Raw genomic sequence first — 21856 nt, 5'->3', positions numbered from 1 at the left:
ATCTAGACTCAAAAGATGAAATCCATGGATGGAATCAAAGAATGATACATGTTAAGGAGATGTATCAACAAATAGATGGCAGAAACACTTACGTTTTGAAGATCTAGAATGAAGAACTCGATGATACTTGAGAGAGAATGGAGAGATTTCGGCCAAGGAAGGAAAAGAATGAGAAAAATGGCTAAGTGTTACTTATATAGGGGTGAGTTTACGGCCACCTTGAGTTTACGGCCGTAAACTCTTGGTGTCTTGGCCGTAAACTCCTCTTGAATGAGTTTATGGCTTGATATTTGTACAGTGGCTCTAGCAGATACTTTCTAACACTCATTCCTTGAATTTATTGGGCTCAGAACACTCAAACAGACTCTAAACAGTGCTAAATGATAGCAGGAGTGAGTCTGACTTAAGGTTGATTGGCTTGACTTATACGGCAAATATTTTCGGGTTGTCACATGGTTGCCATTTTTCAATGTCTTTCACTCTTTACTCTCCTTTTTACCTACTTTTAACCCCCCGAAGTTTTGGTTTCATCCCCGACAACCGAAGCAAGTCCCGACGCTTCGAAGCTCCCGATAAAATCATATTTTCAAGTCGAAACTCTGCCCGAGTAAGGCCGGTTTTCAACTAAAATCCCTGGTTTTGTCACAGAAAGTCATATTTAGAGCCGAAGTGCTGCCCAAATTAATACTTTAACCCCCGGTTATTTCACGGTGAGTTCAATATATAGGAACAATTGTATGTTTTGTGTTATATGTGCTATGTGCTTTTCCGTGTTATCATCTCGTGTTATTATTTCCAATATTATGATAGCAAAGTTGTAACTTTGACCATGTGATCAGTGAAAGGACTTAGATTCACGGTGGTACTGGTATGTAGCCTCTGGCCATGTAGAGCATGTCTCGTAAGAGAATGACTTCTATTCTATGACATTGGCAAAAGGTTAGATAGGGCTAAAAGCCTAAAATATACCAAAATGTTTAATCAGAAATCGTATGTCTTCTGTTCCATTTGTGCCGAAGTGTTATTGATGTATATCAAGTATTGAAATTGTTATGTCTCATTGATTGTTATGGAAAGCCTGTCGCATGATTCACATATGCCTTTGTTGTTCCTTGTACCCTTTGTTTCAGTCATATTGGTATATATATGGCATAACGTTATATTGTATCTATTATTGAACTCACTAAGCGTCACCGCTTACCCCTCTCAGTGTTTGACAATTGCAGGTAATGAGAATCCAGTATAGTCATATACTGTTGGAAGATTTAGAATAATTTATACTATTAGTTTTGTACTTCGGTTTACGTTTGTATAAAAGCTTAAATATCCTGGGTAGTTATGTAATATATTAAAACTTAGTTGGTTTGTATCCAGACTTTTGTAATCGAATTATCAATGTAAAATATTGTTTATAAATATGCATGTAGCATGTTTTGGAGTAACAATATTGTGAAGTATGAAAGTTTGGGTCTTTCAGATATACGAAAGTTTAGAAAGGGGTTCTTTCAATCATGGTATCAGAGCACTAGTTTAAGCGAACTAAATATCACGGATTGGTATTTAGACTTAAACTGTCTAATGTTCAATATATGAACGGAGTCATTTGTAAGTATATGGATACAAACCATAGGAAAGATTTAAGTGGGGTATTGGGTAGTGATAAACCCTAGTATTCTAAAATATTAAGTTACTTCAAAATTTTCAGAGAATTAGTTTAAGTGAACTAGGAATTTTGAGAATTTCTAGACTTAAACATGGATTGATAAGGGATGATGATACAATGTGTATCTAGTATACTTTAGGTTGAATAGCTAAATGGGCACAAGCACTAGAATATTAGAGGAGATATGCATTATATTCTAATATGTGCTAAATGATAAATGGATATAGCGTGCCTTAGGTAGCTTACTTATATTGCTATTACTTGAGAATGTTTAAGGTCTATTGCCGACCTTGGTTTAGAAGAGAAAATTTTAAGTTCAGAATTCTAAGAATTTCCGTATTAGAATTGACATGAAACTTTTCGAAGTGATAAAAAGACTTATGATAGGCGACATCGATAATTTTATAGATAAAAGATTGAGGAATGTCGTAAAATAACATTTATTAAGTGATATTGTAAATAGTGTATTAATACCTGTAGAGTGGTCTTGTACATTCGAACTATTTTTAATTAAATAATAACACCGTTGGAAGAATCTTGTGTATTCGAAGTACATTCGGACGAGATGAATGTTTTGGCATAATCGCTGAAGTTGTTCCACTGCTGTCAAGATTGAAGCAGTGATTGCTTATAGAGTCGGAAGAACCGAAGATGGTGATAAATACTTCAACAGTATCCAAATTGATGTTGTGTAAGATTTAGAAGAATTAAATGAAGATCAAAGGAAAGGCTAATGAAGTTTTCAGACTCAATAGGCCAAGGCTTTGCCTAAACATTTGATGTAGTATGTAGTTTAAGTAGTAACCGTATACAGGATGTTCAGACTTAGTATTTAATAATACTAAGTGACATTTGACTTCTATCACATCCTTATGAAAGTTCCATCGTGTGTTAATTCGACTTTAATATACATAATTAGGATGGTGAATTGATTCATTTAGTGGTAAAAGGCTAGGTACTTACTTGTCTAAGTAAGGTAGAATGCTTAATTGACGAGGATATACACCCATAGTATTGTATGAGAAGAGATGTTGTAGTTAGGAATGACAGAGAACCAAGTTGAAGCTAGTAGAACATGCTAAGATGCAGCTATAATGCAGACTTCCTTGGATAGACTCCTAAGAAGAAGACTTAATCATATACAGGAATGACGATGTCATGGAAGAATAATGAAATGAATAAATGTGCATGGTGATTTGCATGAGTTAGAAAATGATGCAGATAGTTGGAGATCGTTCGTCTTCACACTACTAGAGTAAATTCTGGTATAATGTGTCTTGTAAAGTAGACACTACCCGAGAAAGAATTTATATGAAGAATTTGGAAATGAAATTCTCATCGACCTAAGAAAAATATTAGGATATGCTAGATCGAGCTTATGCATAAAAAGAATTCTAGAAGGTGAATTTAAGAAATCCAAAATATGTTTGATAGAAACGTGAAATCCCTAGTTGAGTCTAGGAGAAATTGTTGTATGTACTTGTTTGAACATACTCAGGTGTGAAAAGTTGTTTTGTGAAAACTTTTGAATGGTGACTTGGGAACTGCGAGACAATACTTGGGACGAGTATGAGTATGTGTGAATAGTAGTAGATGCCTATACTACTGGAAGCACAGGACTCACACTTGGATCAGGGAAAGTCACAAGGTTACCAAGAAGCTAGAAATTGATTTTGTTTTTGTTCGAGTATGTCATTACCTTCGTTTCGGTGATGACTAAGAAGATGATTTTCGTTCAGACCTTAATGGTCGTAAAGAATCGAGTTCGACTAATATAGATCTGTGAAGTGAATTGATTGGTTCAGAGAACCATGTCTTGTATAGTGACGAAATTTCAGTCAGAGAATTGAAGAAGGAGATGGTCAGACGGAGAGAACAATCCAAACGGTAGAAGATATGCTTTGTGCATATGTCTTAGAGTTGGTACGCGTCAAGTGGAAACACCATCAATGCCTAAATTATAATTGGGAAAATAAGAATGAGATAAGAGCGAAATATCCCCGGTTATTTATATCGATGTGATTTCGGAGACGAAATCCTCAAAAGGATGAGGTATTTGTAATATACACGTTCAGTTATCGTGTTATATTAATTTAAAAATGAATAGTATTATGAAATATTATATGAATTTGAGTATTGAGTTCTAACAGATAGTTTTTACTTGAATTGAAGTAAAACTATGTTTAGAATCACTCGGAAAGCATCGGAAGTCTTATGGGATTCCAATCAATAGTCAAATATCGAAATTAATGAAAATATAAAATTTGAAATAAGTAAAATTTTATTAATGAAAGTTGTAAAGAATCTCGCTAGAAACATTTAGGCGAAAACCTCATCGAAATTCAAGTTATAACGAAGAAGTTATGACTTATTGAAGTTTCGCGACAGAACCGGCACGACGCCGTATGACGTAAAAAGTGAGTTTTCAATAAACAACTTTTTAGCTTTAGTGATCTAAACGAAAGTCGTAATATTCGTTAAACCGAGAATTTTCATAAAAAGAACGTCAAAATCTGACTTCGTATGAGGAAGTTATGATTTTTCTAAGTTTCGGTATAGCAGTAGACAGCTAAAAACTCGAAATAAAGATCGAGTGATTTTTAGCCGACGTAACCTAAACGAGAATCGAAGGTCTCGTCAATAGTAGTACAACGGTAAAAAGACAGACGAAAACGGACATCGGATGAAGAAGTTATGAATTTTTAACGGACTTTTCCTGTCCCGTCCCGTTAAAAATATAATATTAAAAATAAATTCAAAATTAGCCAACGGAGTCTAAACGAAAGTTGTAGAGTATAATTTCACCTACGCGTGGATATAAAGAACGTCAAAAACGGAGCTCGTACGCAAAAGATATGAATTTTTGAAGTTTTTAAATAAAAATAAATGAAAAATTCGAGAATTATCCGAAGGAGAACGCCCCGCGTAGAGGGTTACGCCCAACGTTCGCATGCAGGGCCTCGGATCAGCCAGGCCGCCCCTCTCTTCGCGTAGATGCCACATATCGTAGTTGATGACACGTCCGAGACCCGGGAACCGAGCAGCTGCCACGCCGCGTACGCCCAACGTACCGAAGTACGCCCAGCGTACTTCGAGGCTTCGGCCAGCTATAAAAGGTATGTGAGATTTCCCGGTTATGGTTGCCATTTTTCAATCTCTTTCACCCTTTACTCTCCTTTTTACCTACTTTTAACCCCCCGAAGTTTCGGTATCATCCCCGACACCCGAAGCAAGTCCCGACGCTCCGAAGTTCCCGAGAAAATCATATTTTCAAGTCGAAACTCTGCCCGAGTAAGGTCGGTTTTCAACTAAAATCCCCGGTTTTGTCACAGAAAGTCATATTTAGAGCCGAAGTGCTACCCAAATTAATACTTTAACCCCCGGTTATTTTACGGTTAGTTCAATATATAGGAACAATTGTATATTATGTGTTATATGTGCTATATGCTTTTCCGTGTTATCATCTCGTGTTATTATTTCCGCTATTTTGATAGCAAAGTTGTACCTTTAACCGTGTGATCAGTGAAAGAACTTAGATTCACGGTGGTACTGGTATGTAGTCTCTGGCCATGTAGACCATGTCTCGTAAGAGAATGATTTCTATTCTATGGCATTGGCAAAAGGTTAGATAGGGCTAAAAGCCTGAAATATACCAAAATGTTTAATCAGAAATCGTATGTCTTCTGTGCCATTTGTGCCAAAGTGTTATTGATGTATATCAAGTATTGAAATTGTTATGTCTCATTGATTGTTATGGAAAGCCTGTCGCATGATTCACATATGCCTTTGTTGTTCCTTGTACCCTTTGTTTCAGTCATATTGGTATATATATGGCATAACGTTATATTGTATCTATTATTGAACTCATTAAGCGTCACCGCTTACCCCTCTCAGTGTTTGACAATTGCAGGTAATGAGAATCCAGTATAGTCATATACTGTTGGAAGATTTAGAATAATTTATACTATTAGTTTTGTACTTCGGTTTACGTTTGTATAAAAGCTTAAATATCCTGGGTAGTTATGTAATATATTAAAACTTAGTTGGTTTGTATCCAGACTTTTGTAATCGAATTATCAATGTAAAATATTGTTTATAAATATGCATGTAGCATGTTTTGGAGTAACAATATTGTGAAGTATGAAAGTTTGGGTCTTTCAGATATACGAAAGTTTAGAAAGGGGTTCTTTCAATCATGGTATCAGAGCACTAGTTTAAGCGAACTAAATATCACGGATTGGTATTTAGACTTAAACTGTCTAATGTTCAATATATGAACGGAGTCATTTGTAAGTATATGGATACAAACCATAGGAAAGATTTAAGTGGGGTATTGGGTAGTGATAAACCCTAGTATTCTAAAATATTAAGTTACTTCAAAATTTTCAGAGAATTAGTTTAAGTGAACTAGGAATTTTGAGAATTTCTAGACTTAAACATGGATTGATAAGGGATGATGATACAATGTGTATCTAGTATACTTTAGGTTGAATAGCTAAATGGGCACAAGCACTAGAATATTAGAGGAGATATGCATTATATTCTAATATGTGCTAAATGATAAATGGATATAGCGTGCCTTAGGTAGCTTACTTATATTGCTATTACTTGAGAATGTTTAAGGTCTATTGCCGACCTTGGTTTAGAAGAGAAAATTTTAAGTTCAGAATTCTAAGAATTTCCGTATTAGAATTGACATGAAACTTTTCGAAGTGATAAAAAGACTTATGATAGGCGACATCGATAATTTTATAGATAAAAGATTGAGGAATGTCGTAAAATAACATTTATTAAGTGATATTGTAAATAGTGTATTAATACCTGTAGAGTGGTCTTGTACATTCGAACTATTTTTAATTAAATAATAACACCGTTGGAAGAATCTTGTGTATTCGAAGTACATTCGGACGAGATGAATGTTTTGGCATAATCGCTGAAGTTGTTCCACTGCTGTCAAGATTGAAGCAGTGATTGCTTATAGAGTCGGAAGAACCGAAGATGGTGATAAATACTTCAACAGTATCCAAATTGATGTTGTGTAAGATTTAGAAGAATTAAATGAAGATCAAAGGAAAGGCTAATGAAGTTTTCAGACTCAATAGGCCAAGGCTTTGCCTAAACATTTGATGTAGTATGTAGTTTAAGTAGTAACCGTATACAGGATGTTCAGACTTAGTATTTAATAATACTAAGTGACATTTGACTTCTATCACATCCTTATGAAAGTTCCATCGTGTGTTAATTCGACTTTAATATACATAATTAGGATGGTGAATTGATTCATTTAGTGGTAAAAGGCTAGGTACTTACTTGTCTAAGTAAGGTAGAATGCTTAATTGACGAGGATATACACCCATAGTATTGTATGAGAAGAGATGTTGTAGTTAGGAATGACAGAGAACCAAGTTGAAGCTAGTAGAACATGCTAAGATGCAGCTATAATGCAGACTTCCTTGGATAGACTCCTAAGAAGAAGACTTAATCATATACAGGAATGACGATGTCATGGAAGAATAATGAAATGAATAAATGTGCATGGTGATTTGCATGAGTTAGAAAATGATGCAGATAGTTGGAGATCGTTCGTCTTCACACTACTAGAGTAAATTCTGGTATAATGTGTCTTGTAAAGTAGACACTACCCGAGAAAGAATTTATATGAAGAATTTGGAAATGAAATTCTCATCGACCTAAGAAAAATATTAGGATATGCTAGATCGAGCTTATGCATAAAAAGAATTCTAGAAGGTGAATTTAAGAAATCCAAAATATGTTTGATAGAAACGTGAAATCCCTAGTTGAGTCTAGGAGAAATTGTTGTATGTACTTGTTTGAACATACTCAGGTGTGAAAAGTTGTTTTGTGAAAACTTTTGAATGGTGACTTGGGAACTGCGAGACAATACTTGGGACGAGTATGAGTATGTGTGAATAGTAGTAGATGCCTATACTACTGGAAGCACAGGACTCACACTTGGATCAGGGAAAGTCACAAGGTTACCAAGAAGCTAGAAATTGATTTTGTTTTTGTTCGAGTATGTCATTACCTTCGTTTCGGTGATGACTAAGAAGATGATTTTCGTTCAGACCTTAATGGTCGTAAAGAATCGAGTTCGACTAATATAGATCTGTGAAGTGAATTGATTGGTTCAGAGAACCATGTCTTGTATAGTGACGAAATTTCAGTCAGAGAATTGAAGAAGGAGATGGTCAGACGGAGAGAACAATCCAAACGGTAGAAGATATGCTTTGTGCATATGTCTTAGAGTTGGTACGCGTCAAGTGGAAACACCATCAATGCCTAAATTATAATTGGGAAAATAAGAATGAGATAAGAGCGAAATATCCCCGGTTATTTATATCGATGTGATTTCGGAGACGAAATCCTCAAAAGGATGAGGTATTTGTAATATACACGTTCAGTTATCGTGTTATATTAATTTAAAAATGAATAGTATTATGAAATATTATATGAATTTGAGTATTGAGTTCTAACAGATAGTTTTTACTTGAATTGAAGTAAAACTATGTTTAGAATCACTCGGAAAGCATCGGAAGTCTTATGGGATTCCAATCAATAGTCAAATATCGAAATTAATGAAAATATAAAATTTGAAATAAGTAAAATTTTATTAATGAAAGTTGTAAAGAATCTCGCTAGAAACATTTAGGCGAAAACCTCATCGAAATTCAAGTTATAACGAAGAAGTTATGACTTATTGAAGTTTCGCGACAGAACCGGCACGACGCCGTATGACGTAAAAAGTGAGTTTTCAATAAACAACTTTTTAGCTTTAGTGATCTAAACGAAAGTCGTAATATTCGTTAAACCGAGAATTTTCATAAAAAGAACGTCAAAATCTGACTTCGTATGAGGAAGTTATGATTTTTCTAAGTTTCGGTATAGCAGTAGACAGCTAAAAACTCGAAATAAAGATCGAGTGATTTTTAGCCGACGTAACCTAAACGAGAATCGAAGGTCTCGTCAATAGTAGTACAACGGTAAAAAGACAGACGAAAACGGACATCGGATGAAGAAGTTATGAATTTTTAACGGACTTTTCCTGTCCCGTCCCGTTAAAAATATAATATTAAAAATAAATTCAAAATTAGCCAACGGAGTCTAAACGAAAGTTGTAGAGTATAATTTCACCTACGCGTGGATATAAAGAACGTCAAAAACGGAGCTCGTATGCAAAAGATATGAATTTTTGAAGTTTTTAAATAAAAATAAATGAAAAATTCGAGAATTATCCGAAGGAGAACGCCCCGCGTAGAGGGTTACGCCCAACGTTCGCATGCAGGGCCTCGGATCAGCCACACCGCCCCTCTCTTCGCGCAGATGCCACATATCGTAGTTGATGACACGTCCGAGACCCGGGAACCGAGCAGCTGCCACGCCGCGTACGCCCAACGTACCGAAGTACGCCCAGCGTACTTCAAGGCTTCGGCCAGCTATAAAAGGTATGTGAGATTTCCCGGTTATGGTTGCCATTTTTCAATCTCTTTCACCCTTTACTCTCCTTTTTACCTACTTTTAACCCCCCGAAGTTTCGGTATCATCCCCGACATCCGAAGCAAGTCCCGACGCTCCGAAGTTCCCGAGAAAATCATATTTTCAAGTCGAAAATCTGCCCGAGTAAGGTCGGTTTTCAACTAAAATCCCCGGTTTTGTCACAGAAAGTCATATTTAGAGTCGAAGTGCTACCCAAATTAATACTTTAACCCCCGGTTATTTCACGGTTAGTTCAATATATAGGAACAATTGTATATTATGTGTTATATGTGCTATATGCTTTTCCGTGTTATCATCTCGTGTTATTATTTCCGCTATTATGATAGCAAAGTTGTACCTTTAACCGTGTGATCAGTGAAAGAACTTAGATTCACGGTGGTACTGGTATGTAGTCTCTGGCCATGTAGACCATGTCTCGTAAGAGAATGATTTCTATTCTATGGCATTGGCAGAAGGTTAGATAGGGCTAAAAGCCTGAAATATACCAAAATGTTTAATCAGATATCATATGTCTTCTGTGCCATCTGTGCCGAAGTGTTATTGATGTATATCAAGTATTGAAATTGTTATGTCTCATTGATTGTTATGGAAAGCATGTCGCATGATTCACTATAGCTTTGTTGTTCCTTGTTCCCTTTGTTACAGTCATATTGGTATATATATATATATATATATATATATATATATATATATGGCATAACGTTATATTGTATCTATTATTGAACTCACTAAGCGTCACCGCTTACCCTTCTCAGTGTTTAACAATTGTAGGTAATGAGAATCCAGTATAGTCATATACTGTTGGAAGATTTAGAATAGTTTATACTATTATTTTTGTACTTGGGTTTACGTTTGTATAAAAGCTTAAATATCCTGGGTAGTTATGTAATATATTAAAACTTAGTCGGTTTGTATCCAGTTTTTTGTAATTAAATTATCAATGTAAAATATTGTTTATAAATATGCATGTAGCATGTTTTGGAGTAACAATATTTTGAAGTATGAAAGTTTGGGTCTTTCAGAAATACGAAAGTTTAGAAAGGGGTTCTTTCACTAATATTTTATAGCCTGATAATGTTGATTTAGCCTTATTTCATGTTCCTTGTCTAGTTGTGGACTTAGGGTGAAATCAATTATTCGAGTATCTATCGAATCCAAAGTTATGTATGGTTAGCATACACAAGGCTATTGTAGGGTTAGTGGAAGTTTCATGAGCATGCGGGGTTGTTCGGAAGACAACAAGTAAGGAATTCTTAGTCGACTTGCAGCCTGAGGATGGATGGTCAACCGACAGATTAGGATGTCATTCTCTACAATTGGTTTATGTTATTACCACCTCCCTCGTTTGGGGGGGGGGGGTAGTGGGATCGGATGTGTGTTAGTCGATAGATATAAGAAAGGGAGGTTTAAGATGTTCTAACTCATAATGGAGAGTTCTATTAATGTGTTGAGTTTTGCGGAGCTATTGATTGGGCAAATATAAGGGATTCTTGAAGCTCCATAGGAGGATAAGGTTGTTGATAAATTCTTCTACTGCAAGTTTTGGTTGCACAAATTTTGGTTCGTAAGGTACCTCGTCAATCTAATGGTATTTTGATCGAATTTGTTAAGATCAAGGCGCCAATGCTAGGAAGAGTTTCCGAGGTCTTCATTTGAGGTTTAAGGTTTCCTCATGATTGTTTGGTCATTACTTGAAGCATCTTCATGTGCCATTTTTCATACCAAGAGTCAATATTAGCGTGTGCCTGGCTAAGCTGGTGTGAGGCTATAATATTGCATACGCCAGTCAATGTAGTTCGATCCCTAAGTGGAGGAGAACTAGGTTTTCTGCTTGGAATATTATCGGTCGGATCGATTTTGTGGGTTCAGTGTAATGAGTCAAAGGAACCTACGGTTAAAGCGTGTGAGGTTTTTGGTTTAAGGTTAATGTCGCATGCAAGAAGGAAAGTAGGCTACCGTTTAAGAGCTCGTGAATAAGAAGTATTCTCATTGTAATTTTAAGGGTCTGTTGGAATCCTTCCTTTTAGGAAGAATTCGAACATTGGTCAGATAGATTGCAAAACAAGTTGTCGTCAAGTTTATGTCTTCCAGGGCGCATGTGTTGTCCTTACAGAAATATGCTATTGGGTAAGGAACTTGTAGTGATTAGTAGTTATTTTGGAAATGACAAGGAGTTTGATAAGGGAGCGTTTGAGTCGCTCTGGTTAGGCATCAGATATAAAGTACAAGGTTAGCTCGTAGTAAGGGTTGTCATTTTTGGTAATAGTTGGGTAGTTGTTGATCTGTTGACCTGCTTCATTGTTCGGTATATTTCTGTCGCACGTGGGGATTGTTCTTCATTGCAGGGGATCATTGGGTTTAGTTTTCAATTCATTTCTGGTCGGTTGGTCAGTTAGTTCCTTATCAGCCTCCGGGAGTTGTGTGGGGGTCTCCAAGGAGTACTAGGCAAGGTGCAATTGAGGTGTCAACCTTTCGTCAAGTTTTATAAGATGCATATATTGGTCTTTATGTTTAGGTATTCTTGATTGTTGGTCATGGAATCTTTGTCTTTAGAAGGATTGGGTTTAGAAGTTTTCCTTGGTTATTGTAAGTTTTGAAGTCAAAGCAACGTTGTTTAGTTTTTTGGGTGTGACTATAGGACTACGCAAAATTCGATTTAGGCATATTGTGCCGACAGGGTTGGAATTCGGGTTGATCTAATCAGGTTTCTGACAACATCCCTAGATAATTTAGGAATTTTACTCCAAATTTAGAAGTACCCACTGGTTCGTTGGGCATTGATGGGATCGGTTCAGTTTCAATTAATATGTGAGGTCATGTTTTGGTTATTAGGGGAACGTTTATGTTGGCGGTTAAGGTTCGTCGTTTTGCCCAATCCGCAAGTACTTCACCCTTTAGTTAAGGATATGATAAAGAAGGAACACGGTCTAACCTTATGGAATAGTTCTTATTGGATTTATTGCTTTTTGACTTGGGGGAAGTGTTCAATAGTTTATCTAATTTCCTAGTTGCATGCAAGCATATTTTGTTCGATGATGCGTCAATAGCAATTTAGAATGTGGAAGGGTTTCATGTTATTGAATGGTATGGCTCCTTCGGTTGTTGGTAAGTACAAGGTGGGATGTTGACTTGGTTCCTGTAGGTTTATAGGATGATGTCCGTGTGCCTATAGGCCCAATGGGTGTTGGTCGGGAGTCATCATATATGTGATTGGATGATGGAAAAAATGGTGAGGATCCGTAAGCTTCTCAATCTAATGGTTGGATGGTGTCATGATGTGTCGTGGACCCTCATGAATTTCACTTATGTGTTGGGTCGGTAGTTGTGTCGTGGAGATTCGTATGTGTGGTTTGTTGGCATTGGCTTAGTTGGGTAATTTGAGCAGCATGGTAATACTACTGATGGCTCGGTAGCCAACGGGTTGGGTTGGACTTTGGTAGGTTTTAAATTGTTAGAAAGTCGCGGTTGTTATCGGTAATTCCTTGTGGAGTTTTTGTAGTAGATCTTTATGAGTGGTTGTGAGAACAGTTCCGAGTAAGTTGGGTTGACATTGATGAAGTTTGTTGTAGTAATCCCGGATGATTTGCTAAGTGGTTGTACCCCTGATGGTATGGGACTGTGGATGATTTGTTTCCTCTAGATTGACACTGCTACGACCGTGGGAACGATGGGTTAGTAATGAATTGTTAGGAAGGCAAGTGTATATTGAAGCCTTTTTGCGAGATTTCATAATTTGGGACGGGTGGAATCAGACTTTTCATGATATGTTTCGTTGTTACTTTGTTCAGACTTAAGGGTTGTTAGGGCTGTTATGATGTATAGGCTAGCTTAGCCTGTGGTCGTTGGGCTTTTGTTTAGAGTCAACATTCGCACTTTGGTGCGAGCATTGGTCCTAACGATTAGTTGTGTAATATATGCTTTAGTCCATCCATTTGATGGAGAGAGGCTAGCAAAGAATTCAGTCAGAGCGGATCTACGAGTGCCCTGGTTAACAAGGTTTACGTATTGGGTGGGTTGTTCTTCAGGTGGTCGGGCACAACCTCAGAGCCTTAGAGATAAGACTAAATGATAGTCTTTCTCAAGGTTGGTTAGTAGCTATGTACGAGTTGTCATATCATCGTCAGATCAGAATATCGAATCATGATCGGTATGGTTAAGGTTCGAATGGCACTGTCTGTCTGGAATTCAGACATGGTTTAAAGGTTCTTAGATTACGGTTAAGGAGTAGTTCTTGTAGATGAGATTTAGTTGTAAGGCTTTGGTGTTGTCTCATCACCGAGTCGCATATTTCTCACTAAGGATTTGAATTGGCTTTTGGAATTGAAGGAAAGTTCCCGTTTTGAGCAATGGTCAAGTGCTGTTGCGATCATAAATTTAATATTTTGGAAGATTCCGCTTGGGTTTGGTTATGCACTTGGTTTCGGGGATCTCCCTATTGGTGATTTCAGATTCTATCACTCGGGGTGGTATTGGTTGTTGGTAGGAAGTCGAATTGGAAGAAACCACATGGAGTTAGAAAGAGCATGTGATATGGTGCTAGTACAGTTTTATAGGAATTCTAACCAAGTTACATTCCGAGGAAGAAATCCAGTTTAAGTGGGGGAGAATTGTAACACCTACTTTTAATGATATTCTAACTTTGGGACATCGGGTCGGAATTTGATCAAGCGATGGTTTTAGGCCTTTCGAATGCTGGATTATGTAACGCCCAGATTTTTCTACCAAGGTACACCCGAATTTATCAAAAATCATTTAAAAGTTTTACAAATAATTTTGGTGTACAGTGGCACTCTGGCATACAAGAAGTTATCACAAGGATCGTGCTGGCAGCAAGCACATGATCGAACCGGGCGTCACAATAAATCTACCTGTAAAACAGATTATCATAAAAACATAAGCCTCACGATTAGTGAATAACAACTACTATAACATAATAAGATAAATCATATAAAGCATCAAATCATACAATTCATGCAAATTATATAAATTTCACATAATTGTCACATATCCAATATAATCATTTCATCATGGGATCTATCTCTAAGTAATGATCTATCTCTCAAATATCTATCTTATCAATAATCAATACCTCCCTTATCTTCAATATCTCGATCCATGACCAATCTATAAAATAAGTTCTATCTTTCAATTATAGTATATTCGTCAATCAAATATCAATCTATTAACATAATCTAATCTATCAATAATTATCTATTTCTCAATATTGCAATCATCAATTAAGTATTGTCAATAATTATCAACCATATAATAATTATCACAATTATCACAACAATAAATGTTAGAGTAGTGTCACATGGTTTGTCGATAGACTTATTCCAGTCTCATCTTTGCTCTTCCACTATCTATCAACTTGTTACATGATAACACCTATTTATCAAATAACAAGCTCCTTAGAACCTGTTCAGACTCACTAATAATTATACCCTATGACCTCTTATATCAACAACAACCAAAATATCATAATATTATCATAAGAGGCTAAACCCGTAAGCCCATGGCTAAATCTCTCATATCGGGTATTGCTCGGGTAATAGGGTTTATAACCCTTATAAACCAATACACAATATCTAATCATGAGATTTTCTCACTTTTCTCACCAACGGGTTCATAATATCTCCATATTACGAATACCCATAACCCTTACACGGGTCTAATATATCTAATAATAATAATCATATATCACAATTACTAATTAACGAGGTAAAATATACCTCAACAGATCTCATATCTTGGCCCCGCACCCCCGTATAACGATATAACATCTCCGATATAGACTCCCGAGAATGGCTCCCGAGTAGCATCTCTCCTCCCGCGAGCCAAAATCCTCCAAAATAACACAAAGGACTCATTTTTATAGTCTGGGCTTGCTCATGTCGTGAGTATTTACTTCTCACGTCGTGAGAAGTGTTTAGACCGGTTTCTGCCACGTGTCCTGCTCTTTCGCCACATGTTTTCATCGATTCATGTTGCTCACGTCGTGATACAACATTCATCACGTTGTGAGAGTCAAAGGTTTGACCGTTGACTTTATTTTCATTGACTTTCTCAATATAACAGCGTAATTTCATCAAATCTTCAAACGATCATAACTTTCTCATACGGGCTCTGTTTTTGATGATATTTATATTCACCGAATCCTCTCAACAAGCTCTATAACATTATTTAATTATCTTTTGTTAAATAGCATTTCTAAAAATAAAATAGCTCAAGGCTTTATCTTATTTACTCAAATCATAATATCTATATCTCATGAAATAACACCTGTTATGAAAAACTGGGGGTTACAAATTAAGTGATTAAAGTCCTCAATCTGTGCCATGAAGGAAAAGGGGAAAATTGCAAAGGTGATATCATGGGCTTCTTGCATGAATTAAGGATTTTAGTTCGATATGGTTTTAGTCAAAAGTAACTAGATAAGATTGTGGAGCCTGTCAATACCTTTACTTGCATATAAAAGATTTTAGTTTGATATGGTTTTAGTAAAAAGCTTCTAACTTGCTCATTGGTTTCATAGATCTTGTAATTTTTCATATTTGTCACTTTTTGGTCCCTTGAGCTTGTGTTTTGTGAGTTGAAACAACTCCAACACCTTTTGAGCTATATTGAACAATGTTAGGACTATTTGGACTTGGAAAATTATGCTTTGGTGCTTGTTCTTTAAGCCATGGATGTGGTGTTAACATTTTTGGTCATTTTAGTGCATAAAGTTTAGATCTTGCTTGATGGGAGTCTCTTAATGGGTAAAGTTGGAAAGTTTATCCATTAAGACATTGTAAAGGTCCATATTTGAAAGTTTGAGGGATTAGCCTTCTGGACTGCTCACAACACCTTCATCATGACTGGACCGCCTTACCGGGCCTTCAGCCTATCTGGACCGTTCTCTGGGCCTTCGGCTTAACCGATACGCCTTTCAGGCCTACAGTCTATCCAGGTCGCCCTGGGTCTCTTGGCCTTCAGTCTACCCTGGTCCGCCTCAACCCAACCACACATAACATGTCGACATATACATAACAGATATTCATACACATATCCAGTCAACAAACAATCAGGCAGATCTACAGATCACTAAGCATAACATCATCCTATATACCAGGATACCGATCTAATCAGATCTCTACAGCATTATCACACACTATCAAATAACACGATATCTAATCCAATAGGCCGACCTTATGCCTTCGACCTGTAATTACAATGAGGAAAACTCACCTCACAGACTGAACAAAAGCTGATGAGGTCTCGACTCCAAATCTCAGCTCTAACCGTCACCTATCCAACCAAATGACCAATCACAATCAAAATACCAAAATACCCAAAATACCCTTAGGTCAAACTTGGTCATAGTCATAGTCAACTGGTCAAATCAACTGAGTCAACTAAGTTAATCCAGCAGAGTCAACTCAGCCGAGTCAACATAGAGTGAGTACGTGGGGTGTACTCAAATTGTACGTTGAGCGTACTCAAACGTTGACCACCATCGGGGTGGTTGAATTTGTACATGATGAGTACTCCAGGTACACAGGGCGTACTCCCAGATGCCCAAATCCTTCATTAAGAGCTTAATGGCTTAAGCTCTCACGTCCATTTTTCAGATCCATGGCTAAAATATCCTCAAGAGTCATGAAGTTTCCAAATTTATGACTTTTCATGTCCATTAAGTTCCTAACTCAACTTCTTAATCCATTAAGACCTTCTAAATGATGAATGGAGAAAAACCAACCATTTGGAACCCATTTTTATGACTCAAGACCCTTCTGAAGGTCTGAAAGGACAACTTAATGGGTCAAGAACATGATATGTTCATGAATCTCCAGATTTGGGACAAAAAGGGACCAAAAACCATTCAAACACAAGATCTAAATGAAACTTCACCAAGTTCAAAATTTTATACCTCAAAATGGTGCCAAAATGTGGTGTGATCCTGGATCTAAAGAGCTTCACTTCTCTAAGGTGGTCTCTCCTTCCTTCCTTCTTCTTCAAAAGCACAATACACACACTCTCAGGCTTAGAATTGCTTCACAAGAAGAATTAGGGTTGCAAAAATGTATCAAGAGGATGGAGGTTGATCAGGTGGGAGAAAATGAGGCTATAATGGGGTTTAAATATCAGCCAAACCCTAAAAATTAGGGTTTTCATGCCTGGAATGTACGCCTTGCGTACATATGTACTCCTAGCGTACTAGGGCGCGCCCTAGTACGCTCAGCGTACACACGTACGCATGGCGTACTCCCCCATCTCCCAAATTACGAAAATGCCACTAGGGCCCTCATTGCACTCTTTCATTCACTTAGGGACCAAATATGCAATATAAATCAATTATAGGATCAAAATTAGAAGTAACTTATCATTTGGATGTTACAATTCTCCCCCACTTGATCTACACTTCATGCTCGAAGTTGGCTGCGGCGAATAACTTAGGATAATGCTCTCGCATCTCAGCCACCGGCTCCCAGGTCCACTCAGAGCCTCTCTGATGCTGCCACTGAACCTTTACCAAAGGTATCTCCTTGTTATGCAAGACCTTCATCTCCCTTTCCAGGATAGCCACCGGTATCTCAACATAGTTCAGGCGCTCATCGACCTGAATATCATCCAACGGAACCACTACCTCGCTGTCCAACATACACTTCTGCAACTGAGAGACATGGAAAGCGTTGTGGATCTGACTAAGCTCGCTCGGCAAATCCAACCTGTAATCTACCTTGCCAACCGTGGCCATCACCCGAAAGGTCCAATAAACCAGGGACCCAATTTCCCCCTCTTCCTGAAGCGTACCATACCCTTCCAGGGTGAGACCTTTAAGAGCACCATATCGCCAACCTGAAACTCCAACTCTGATCGGCACTGGTACGCATAGCTCTTCTGCCGACCCTGAGTGGTCGGCAGTCTCTTTCTGATCTGCTGAATAAGCTTCGTGGTCTAAAGGACTACTTCGGTCCTTCCCATGACCTTATGACCAATCTCTCTCCAACAAACCGGGGTACGACATCTCCGACCATACAAGAGCTCAAATGACGGAGCACCAATGCTGGAGTGATAACTGTTTTTGTAGGAGAACTCCGCAAGAGGTAGGTAGGAATCCAAACTCCCACCAAAATCAATAACACAGGCCCGCAACATATCCTCAAGGGTCTGTATAGTCCGCTCACTCTGGCCGTCAGTCTGCGGATGATATGCAGTGCTAAAATGTAACCTCATGCCCAGTTCATCATGGAACTTCTGCCAGAATCAGGAACTGAACCGAACATCTCGGTATGAAACAATAGAGACCGGAACCCCATGACGAGCAACAATCTCCCGGACATACACATCGGCCAACTTTTCAGCCGAAGGACTCTCCCAGATGGCTAAAAAGTGGGCACTCTTGGTGAATCGATCCACGATGACCCATATAGCATCAAAACCCTTGGCCATCTTTGGCAACTTGGTGATAAAATCCATGGTGATCTATTCCCACTTCCACATTGGAACCTCTAGATGCTGCAGCCTTCCATGCGGCCTCTGATGCTTGGCCTTGACCATCCTGCAGGTCAAGCACCACTCGACATACTAGGCTATCTACCTCTTCATACACGACCACCAGTAACTCAATCTCAAATCCCAATACATCTTGGTGGCTCTCGGGTGTATAGAAAAGCGAGACTTATGAGCCTCCTCCAACACTATCTGTCTGATCCCTCCTGAAACTAGAACCCAAACCCGACCACACTGGGTCAATAAACCTCGACTATCCGTGACAAACCTGTCGATCTCGCCCATGATCCTCTCTTGCTTCTAGTGCTGCCTTCGAACTCCCTCTGCCTGTGCCTCTATGATCAATACCAAAAGCGAGGAATCAACGGATATCCTCATACACACCTCCCAGACTGAAGACCCAGCCGACTTGCGGCTCAAAGCATTCGCTACTACATTCTCTTTACCCGGATGATAAAGGACCTCGAAATCATAATCCTTGACCACGTCCAGCCACTTTCCTTGCCTCATGTTCAGGTTCGGATGACCTATAAGATATCTCAAACTCATGTGATCCGTGTAGACAGTACAACGGACCCCATAAAGACAAAATCTCCAAATATTGAGGGAAAATACCACTGCCCCCAACTCCAGATCATGCGTTGTATATCGCGTCTCATGCGGCTTCAGCTGCCGCGAAGCATAAGCAATCACTCGTCCTCTCTACATAAGGACTGCCCCCAAACCGGTGATGGATGCATCACAGAATACCACAAAATCCTCGACTCCCTCCGGATGGGTCAATATCGGGGCCTCACATAACCTATGTCGAAGAGTCTCAAATACCAACTATTGCTCAGGGCCCCATCATAAATCCACCCCCTTCCTCGTCAGACGAGTGAGTACCCTGTCAAACCCAAGAAACTCCTGATCTCTGAGGGAGATTTCGCAACCTCCCACTGCATCACTGCCTCGATCTTAGCCGGATCGACCAAAATCTCATCCTGGTTAACGAGGTGCCCCAGGAACTGGACCTCTCGTAACCAAAACTCACACTTCGAGAACTTGGCATAAAGCCGTTCCCACCTCAAAACTCCCAGAAGCTCTCGAAGGTGCTCCTCATGCTGCTCTCTGGTGTTGGAATACACCAAGATATTATCAATAAATATAATGACTGACTGGTCGAGCATCAACTTGTATACACGATTCATCAAATCCATGAATATAGCAGGCGCATTGGGGATCCCAAATAGTATCACCATGAACTCGTAATGCCCATAACGAGTCTGGAATGTGGTCTTCTCCACGTCCTCCTCTATTACTCTGACCTGATGATACCCGGACCTCAGATCGATCTTGGAGAACCAAGATGCACCCTACAACTGATCAAAGAGGTCATCAATTCACGGAAAGGGATAGCGGTTCTTCACTGTTAACTTGTTCAACTCCTGGTAATCAATGCACAGCCGGTGTGAACCATCCTTCTTCTTGACGAACAGTATCGACACTCCCCACAGAGAACTGCTTGGTCTGATGAATTTCTTGCCTAAAAACTCCAGAAGCTGAGAGGACACTCCCCACAGAGAACAGCAATCGGGGTCGCACCTAGCACTAGATCAATCATGAACTCAACCTGCCTCTCGGGAGGCACACCTGGTAAATCCTCTGGGAAAACATCGGCAAACTCCCTGACAATTGGCACATCGGAAACTGAGGACTGTTCCCTTACCCGAGTATCAACCACATAAGCCAAATAACCTGCACATCCATGCTGAATAAACTATCGATCCCTGGCTGCTGAACAAAACCCTAAACCAACCATGTTGCCCTCTCCATATATAACCAATTCTCCCCCACTTATGGTTCAAAATACCACTCGATGGCCCGCACAATCGATCATGGCACCAAACCTGCTCAGGAAGTCCATAGCCACTATCACGTATACATCCCCCATAGGAATAGGGATCAGTCAATCGGATAAGGCACCCCGAAGATCTCCAATACATAACCCTGATACATTACGGATGCAGAAACCATGTGTTCGTTGGTGATAGAAACCCGCAACGGGCATTCTAACTCCCTAATAGGCATATCAAACTCCCTACTAAAATATCGACATACAAAGGACCCAATCGCACCCGAGTCAAATAACACAAGATCATGCAAAGAGTTCACTAAAAATGTACCTATTAGGAGCATATACATGAGCACAACATAAAATATAATCAACAGAATGATAAAGAGAAACATACCGGTCACGACGTATGGAGCTGCTCTTGCCTCCTCGACAGTGAGCTAAAAACCATGGTTTCGATCCCTCGGGGGCTCAGCCCTCCTCTAGCGCCAATCGGTGATCCAAAAAAGTAGTTGGCATGGGGATCTGTGCCGGCTTGGCAGCGAGTAATGGACAATTGACCTTCATATGGCCAAACCTGATCACTGAGGTAGCAAAATCCTGGTACTCGGAATTGGGGTCGGCTGGCGACAATCACTCGCATAGTGCCCCTCCTTGCCATATTTGTGGCATACACCGGTAGATCAACAAGCCCCATCATGAACCTTGCCACACTTCCCATAAGTGCGGCCCCTATGACTGCCAGATCTAGTATCAGGAGCCTTGAACCGCTTTGGCGCAGGCTGCGACTGCGCCGGGGCCTATCTCTGCTCCCTCGTATGGAGCTCCATCTCAATCTCCTGCCGCCTTGCAGCCTCCTGCAAATCCAATAATGAACCATAACACTGCATGGATAAAAACTGCCAGATGTCCGGCTTGAGCATGCTCAAGTAACGGGTCATCTGAGCTTGCTCAGAAGCAGCAAACTCAGGACAAAACATTGCCCTCTCTGTAAACATCTTGGTGATCTTCGTCGCCGACTCAGTCCCCTGTCTCAAATCCAAGTACTCATGAGCCAACCTATCACGCTCCACCAGTAGAACATATCTAGAACGGAACATCTCTGAGAACTGCTCCTAGGTCAACGCCGCCCTCTGCTCAGAAGAATACGAGCTAGTAATAAGTCTCCACCAATCCTTCGCTCCGGACCACAGAAGGTTCCAAGCGCACTTGACCCTCTGGTCAGCTGGTCAAGAGCAAGTGAAGAAGCATCCCTCAATGTCAGACAGCCACCTCATGGCTATGATCGGATCAAGAACTCCGTCAAATGTTGGGGGCTTTGTATTGTCGAAGTCCCGATACTGGAAGGC

Source organism: Lactuca virosa, chromosome 9 (assembly GCF_052849685.1).
Source record: "Lactuca virosa cultivar CGN04683 chromosome 9, Lactuca_virosa_CGN04683_v6, whole genome shotgun sequence".
Lineage (NCBI taxonomy): Eukaryota > Viridiplantae > Streptophyta > Magnoliopsida > Asterales > Asteraceae > Lactuca > Lactuca virosa.
This window is presented reverse-complemented; position numbering follows the sequence as displayed.